We start from the raw sequence: 7,258 nt of genomic DNA, 5'->3' as shown, positions 1-7,258 counted from the left end.
AGATACACGGTTATTATGCTGCCAGACACCTGGATGCAGCCAAATGTAGCAGGGAAAAAAATAACTTTATTCTCCCTGCCAGCATTCAGTTTCAGTCACCAGGAATTTTACACACTGCACAGAATATTGTGAGGGGTAAAAAAAAAAAAAAAAAAAAAATTGAAAATGTCACTTCTTCAAAATGGCCCCTGTACAGTAGCATTTATCGGTTTATGCAAAAAAAAAAAAAAAAAAGTAAGTAACCATGGTGGTTTTCCCTTCACCCATGACCACACACCTGAGAGAATTTTGGAGACTTCGAAACACCTTAGGGAGGGACCACCGCTTGCAGTACCCTTCTACCAAAGGTTAAGTCAGCAGAGGAGGATAGATTTAATCTATAGTGCTTAAAGAAGGTGGAAGGTGAGGCCCAGGTAGCAGCCTTACAAATCTGTTCAATCGATACCTCTGCTTTTTCAGCCCAGGAGGTTGCCACGGCTCTGGTGGAGTGAGCCTTAATGCCGTCAGGAATCGGGATATCACTAGCTGAGTAGGCTACACTAATGGCCTCCCTAATCCATCTAGCAATAGTCCCTTTTGAAACCCCATAGCCTTTCCTGGCACCCTGAAAAGCTACGAATAGAGACTGGGACCTCCTCCATTGGCTAGTGAGATATGTATTCTAGCAGGGCTCTCTTAACGTCCAAACTATGGAACTTTTTTCACCTTGGATTCTTTGGATTATCGCAGAAGGATGGGAGGATAATCTCTTGACCCCGATGGAAATCTGACGCTACCTTAGGCAGATAAGCGGGGTCTGTTCTTAGCACCACCCTGTCCTGAAAAACTTGTGTGTAGGGTGGATTCACTGAGAGAGCCTGCAGGTCGCTTATTCTACGGGCTGATGTAAGGGCCACTAAAATTATTGTTTTCAGGGTCAGAAATTTTATGGGGAGCTGATGTAACGGCTCATATGGTTCCTTTGTAAGGGCCTCTAGTACTAGGTTTAAATCCCAGGGAGCTATCCTGGGTACTGGAATAGGCTTAGCCCTATGACAGGATTTGATGAATCTGGCTATCCATCTATTCGCTGCCAAATTGCAGTTATAGAGTGCCCCTAATGCAGATGCCTGAACCTTAAGAGTATTTACCGCTAACCCCAGCTGTAATCCTGCTTGTAAAAACTCCAAGATGGCACTAATCGGGGGTTCTTGTTCTAACGGCTTACGTTTCCTACTTTTAAGCAGGGTGGTCACCAACCCGGGAGAGAACCCTCTATCCATTAAAAGCGACCTTTCAAATTCCACGCCGTCAGATGGAATCCCTTGACTTGAGCGTGGAATATCGGGCCCTGACCTAGAAGGTCCGGGATTTTGCTCCTGATCTTCCCGACCACTGTTGGGATCAGAGCGACCGGGGGGGGGGGGGGGGGGGGGGAGACGCATAGGCCAGTTTGAAGTCCCACTGAATGTGCAAAGAGTCCACTGCCCATGGATTTTCCCTCGGGTTTAGAGAGCACAACTTGCGTTTGCCTGTTGTGCTTGTTGGCAAAGAGGTCTATTACTGGTTCCCCCCAAAGCTGCGTTATTTTTTTAAAAACGGACCAATTTAGAACCCGTTCTCCTTGCCTCAGAGTATTGCGGCTCAGGAAATCTGCCTCTATGTTTTCTGCCCCTTTTATGTGTAAAGCTGTTAAGGAGTGTAAGTGTTGCTCCGCCTTGCCCAGGATGTCTGCTGCTTTCATTAGGGAGTGTGATCTTGTCCCCCCTTGGGGGTTGATGTATGCCACTGTTACTTTGTTGTCCGACATGATGCGGACATTGCAGCCCCTGAGTAGGGGAAAAAAGTGGTTTAGGGCTTTGTTCACTGCCCACAATTCTCTCAGATTGGAGGATGCCCTCCTTTCTTGAGGTGTCCAGGACCCCTGGCCTACACGACCCCTTAGGTGTGCCCCCCACCCCAAGGAGCTTGCATCTGTTAGAATCACATCTGTCACCTGTTTGTCCCAAGGTATTCCTGCGGTCAAGTTTGTACTGTCCAGCCACCAGTTGAGTCTCTGGTCGCTAATGAAAGCTCCAGACCTCCTTCTAAACACTCTTTTAGCGATCTTTGTGCTGCTAGTATCTCCCACTGCAGTTGACGGGTGTGAAATTGAGCCCATCTGACCGCCGGAATACAGGACGTCAGGGTGCCTAGTAGAAACATCGCTTTCCTCAATGTCATCTGAGGTTGGTTTCGGGCAGACAAAGCCATGTTCCGTACCTTCTCTATTTTGACCTCCGGGAGCAGACACGCCTGCTGTTCTGAGTCCAGGATAAATCCTAGGAAGGTCTGTTGCTTTAGGGGTTGTAGTTTTGATTTTTTGAAATTTATTATCCACCCTAATTCTTGTAAGGTGTCGGTCACCTGGCTTAACTGCGCAGTACATTGGTTCTCGGAGTTGCCCACTATGAGAAAATCGTCCAGGTAGGGTATTATGACTGTATCGTGAATTCGGAAGGCTGTTACTTCCGCTATGACCTTGGTGAAAATTCTCGGGGCTATGGATATGCCAAACGGAAGGGCTCTGAATTGGAAATGCCTCAGTACGCCTTGGATATAAAGTGCTACCCGCAAGTATTTTTGGTAATCTGTGGATGGATAGGGATATTATATTATGCATCCTTCAGATCGACTACAGCCATAATGCAATCTTGATTTACTAGCTTTATGGCCATAGTCACTGACTCCATTTTCAAGGTCTGATTCCCTATCCACCGATTGAGTCCTCTGAGGTTTATAATTGTCCTGAACGATTGGTCCGGTTTCTTTTTTTTTTTTTTTTTTTTTTATAAATAAAAGGTGAATAGAAGCCTTTTCCTTTCTGTGCGTCTGGGACCTCGTAAAGAACCTGTTTGTCTGTTAGGTTCAGGATCTCCGCTTCCAAGGCCAACTGTTCTTCGGCCGCTTTTCTGATAGGGGTAACCACGAACACGGCTTTCGGCTGGTGAACAAAGGGGATTTTCAGGTCTTCTCTTAAGATGCTTAGGATCCAGGTATTGGAGATCTTTTCCCAGGCCTGGGAAAAGAGTGCCAATCTCCCCCTACTGGAATACTGGCATCATTGTGATTTTTTTGAGGTGGAGGTACCCCCACCGAACATAAAGCCCAACTTTTTTCTTTTGTCCTCCCATCTCCTTCTGTCGGCCGGAGGACGCCCCCTATTGAATCTTCCGCCCCTCCGAAAGGGCTGTCTTCTCTGTTCTGTCGGGAACCTAGGGAAGCCTTTTTTCCTGTCGCTTGCCTTTTCCAGGATATCATCTAGGTTTTTCCCGAATAAGAACCGACCATCACAAGGGAGGGAGCACAGTTTAGCTTTAGACTGCAGGTCTCCTGGACAGCCTTTAAGCCAAAGTGCTCGTCTAGCAGCATTTGATAATCCTGCCGCCCTAGCCAACAACCTCATGGAATCCGCCAAGGTGTCTGCTAAAAAAGCTGCTGCCCCATGCAAGAGATACATATCCACCAATATCTTCTCACTTGGAACCCTTGATGCTAGCCTTTCTTCCAACTGCTGCAGACAGACCATGAGGGAGCGTGCCGTGCAGGTGCCTGCTATTGCCGGCTTTAATCCTCCCGCTGTCGCTTCCCATGCATGCCTCAGATATAAGTCCGCTTTCTTGTCTAGCGGGTCCCCAAGAACCCCTGAATCTTCCAGGGGCAGAGCCTGAATACTACTGCGTCTATTTTTGGGACCTTGTCCCATATTTCCGCATCTTTGTGCTCAAAGGGGTAGCGCCTCTTAGAGGTGGAGGGAAAAGCCCCTGATTTTTCAGGTTTCCTCCACTCTCTCTCAATAAGCGCCTGGATCTTTTCGTTCACTGGAAAGGTCCGTTTTTTCCTCTCTTGGAGCCCCCCAAACATAACATCTAGGGTTTTTGTTGTTTTCTCCTCCTGTAGGCCCATCGTTGTTCTAATGGCCTTTAGGAGAGCATCTGTGTCTTCCACCGGAAAACATGGCTTACCCCGTGTCGCTGTCTGAGGAGGATGACTGTTCTGATTGAGTCGAGGCCGAAGAGGAATCTGAGGGAGAGCTAGGGGGATTCTTCCTACCTTTTCTCCCTTTTTTCAATAGGGTCTTAATTGAACCCTCCATTTCCGATCTAAGGGCCGATATCAGATTAGCCGCAAAACTAGGCGATTCTTCCGCCATAGTTCACTGAATACAACTGGCGCAGAGGTCTTTCTGCCAGTCTCTCGCTAGGGCTGTTTTACATATAGCACAGTCCCTATTATTCTTCTTGATTCCTTTTTTGGGCCTTTCCTATGGGGTCAAGCATACAGAGAAACCCTATTTACATAAATACTAGCATTCACGAAGATCACTCACCACCCGTAATCAAGGGTACCGGACTAGGAGGCTGTGTCGGAGCACGTGAGCTGTGCTCTCTGGATCTCGAGGATTCTCCCGACCTGGGGCTGGGGCGGCTGCTGCTTGGGCGGCTTCCATGTTTGCGGCCGGAGGACCTCTCCTGCTCTGACTCCATACTTGCACCGTCTGCCCCGCCGCTGCTCCTCATTTAAATATGCCTCTGTCCTGGTGAGTGCCTCCGTTCAGCTGGCTCCCCTCCCCGTGACCGCCCGCTTCAGAAAGCCGGCGTCGCACCCGGTGCCATGTCACCATCGCCTAGTGCTGACGTCAGCCGGTGCGCCCACAATCCTTTGCGCCGTCAGCGGCCGGAAGGTGCTCGCGTCCCTCCCGTCAGACGCCTCGGGGATTGAGATACGGGCGCGTGCGAGGGGAGGGCGGCACGGTGGGGGCTTCCAGGAGCCAACGGGGATCCCACCTGTGCCCACACGAACCCGGAGCCCCCGGGGACTGTGCCTCCAGCACCCGACGGCCGGCGCTACAGGCAAGATACCTGTTCTTCCTGCGCCGGGACTGGGTCTTTTTTTTTTTTTTCTTCGCCCATGACAGGCATCGTCCGACAGTGTGATTCCTTCCAGGACAGGAACCCAATTGAAGCGGGGGAGAGGTGCCACCCCTTATATCTCAGTAGGTTCCTGTCCTGGTGGGGCGGATCCCTCTTGGTGTGCTGTCATGGGTTAAAGGAAAACAACAACTTCAAAATGCCGGCGATGCATGCGCAGTACCATCTATCACATTCCCATAGATGCTACTGCGCAAGTGCCGCCGGCACCATTTTGCTGCAGGAAATGTATTTCTTTTACTCCACCAAAATGGTGTCGGTAGTGGCGCTTGCGCAGTAGAATCTATCAGAACACGATAGATGCTACGGAGCATGCGCTGCTGCCATTTTTTTTTTTTTTTTTTTTTTTAAACCCGGCAATATTATAGGCATAAACAGATAAATGCGAGTGCGCAGGTGCTGCCAGTAGCGCCATTTTGATGGTGACTTTAACCCCTTTGCAACATGCGTCGTACTAGTACAGCGCATGTCGCATCTCCCCCTTTGGAGTGGGCTCCGGCGGTGAGCCCACCTCAAAGTCGGGACATGTCAAATTGCTTTCAACACCTGACATGTGCCCGCAATAGCCGCAGGCAGAATCGTGATCCACTCGCGGCTGACAGTGGCATTTAGCCAGGGCTTCCGGGAATTGGGCCGGAAATGCATGCAGCGCTGACCCCCGTCATGTGATCAGGGGTCATCAGTGCACCAGCATAACAACCAGAGGTCTCCTTGAGACCTCTATGGTTGTTGATGCCGGATTGCTATGAGAGCCACCCGCTGGTCGGCGCTGATAGCAACCCAGTAATTCAGATACATATAGGCGATCTGAGCATCACCTCTATGTAGCAGAGCCGATCAGGCTATGGCAGCTTCTAGCCTCCCATGGAGGCTACTGAAGCATGCCAAAGTAAAAAGAAAAATAAAGATTTTAAAAATATTAAAAAAATAAGAATACGGACGTTCAAATCACTCCCTTTTTGCTCCATTCAAAATAAAATTTCAAAAAAATAAATAAAAGAAAAAAAAAAAAAAAAAAAATCACACAGTTGGTATCGCCGCGTTCAGCATTGCCCGATCATTAAGAAAAAATTAAAATGATCGCTAAATGGCATAGCGAGAAAAGAAATCAAAACGCCAGAATTGCGGGGTTTTTTTGGTCTCTTCAACATGGCGTTAAAATGAACGTATCTGCACCAAAATGGTATTAAAAACGTCAGCTTGGCACGCAAAAAATAAGCCGGCATCCAACCCGAGATCACGAAAAATGGAGACGCTACGGGTATCGGAAAATGGCGCAAATTTTTTTTTTTTTTTTTTTTTTTAAAACAAAGCTTTGAATTTTTTTTCACCACTTAGATAAAAACGAACCTAGACATGTTTGAGGTCTATGAACTTGTAATGACCTGAAGAATCATAATGGCAGCCGAGTTTTAACATTTAGTGAATATGGTTAAAAAAACAAAACAAAAAAAAACACAAGTGGGATTGTACTTTTTTGCAATTTCACCGCACTTTAATTTTTTTCCCTGTTTTCTAGTAGACGACATGGTAAAACCAATGGTGTAGTTCAAAAGTACAACTCGTCCTCCAAAAAAACCCTCACATGGCCATATTGACTCAAAAATAAAGTTATGGCTCTGAGAAGAAGGGGAGCGGAAAACAAACGCAAAAACGAAGTGCGCTCCGGCATAAATCCCAATAGTATATGCAGCATGTTAGGGGGTGGGTCAGGGGGGGGGGGGAATCAGTGACCTGTCAGAAGCCATACTGATAAACATGTAATCAGAGCACCACAAAGCTCCACCCACAGGCCACCCCACAACACAAGCATATCATTAAAAGAAAAGATTAAACAACCACAAGACAGATTTCATCACCAGGTATCAGTGTAATCAGTATAACGGCGCCGACCTGACACTGCCTGTAGTCACTGAGCACAATCCTGCTGATAAGGGCACTTTAAAAAGGCGGACAAATAATACTGTTGCTTTCTAGTGTTTGATCTTAACCCAGAGCTGGATTCACAGCTACACTGCTCTACTGTTGTATAATGTTTTCTATACTGCTGCTGAGCATGTGCTACATAGAAACAGGAGAGCAGGAATCCCTCATGTCTGTGTGTCCCAAGTATGGGAGACATCATAGCAGCTAGTCTCCACCCACTAGCTCAGAGACAGCTGAAAATTCCAAGCCTGGAACAGGGAAAAACTGGTAAAAAAAAAAAAAAAATTTGCAGGATACGAGTCATATAATGGCCAGAAATAGTGCGATTCCGCCCTGCTTGAAGTACTGGGTCTCCACTGTCGTCGAGCATCAACCTTTTCCGT

This window comes from Dendrobates tinctorius, unplaced genomic scaffold (genome assembly GCF_039654945.1).
Source record: "Dendrobates tinctorius isolate UK_male_01 unplaced genomic scaffold, ASM3965494v1 ptg000058l, whole genome shotgun sequence".
Lineage (NCBI taxonomy): Eukaryota > Metazoa > Chordata > Amphibia > Anura > Dendrobatidae > Dendrobates > Dendrobates tinctorius.
Note: the sequence above shows the minus strand (reverse complement) of the source record.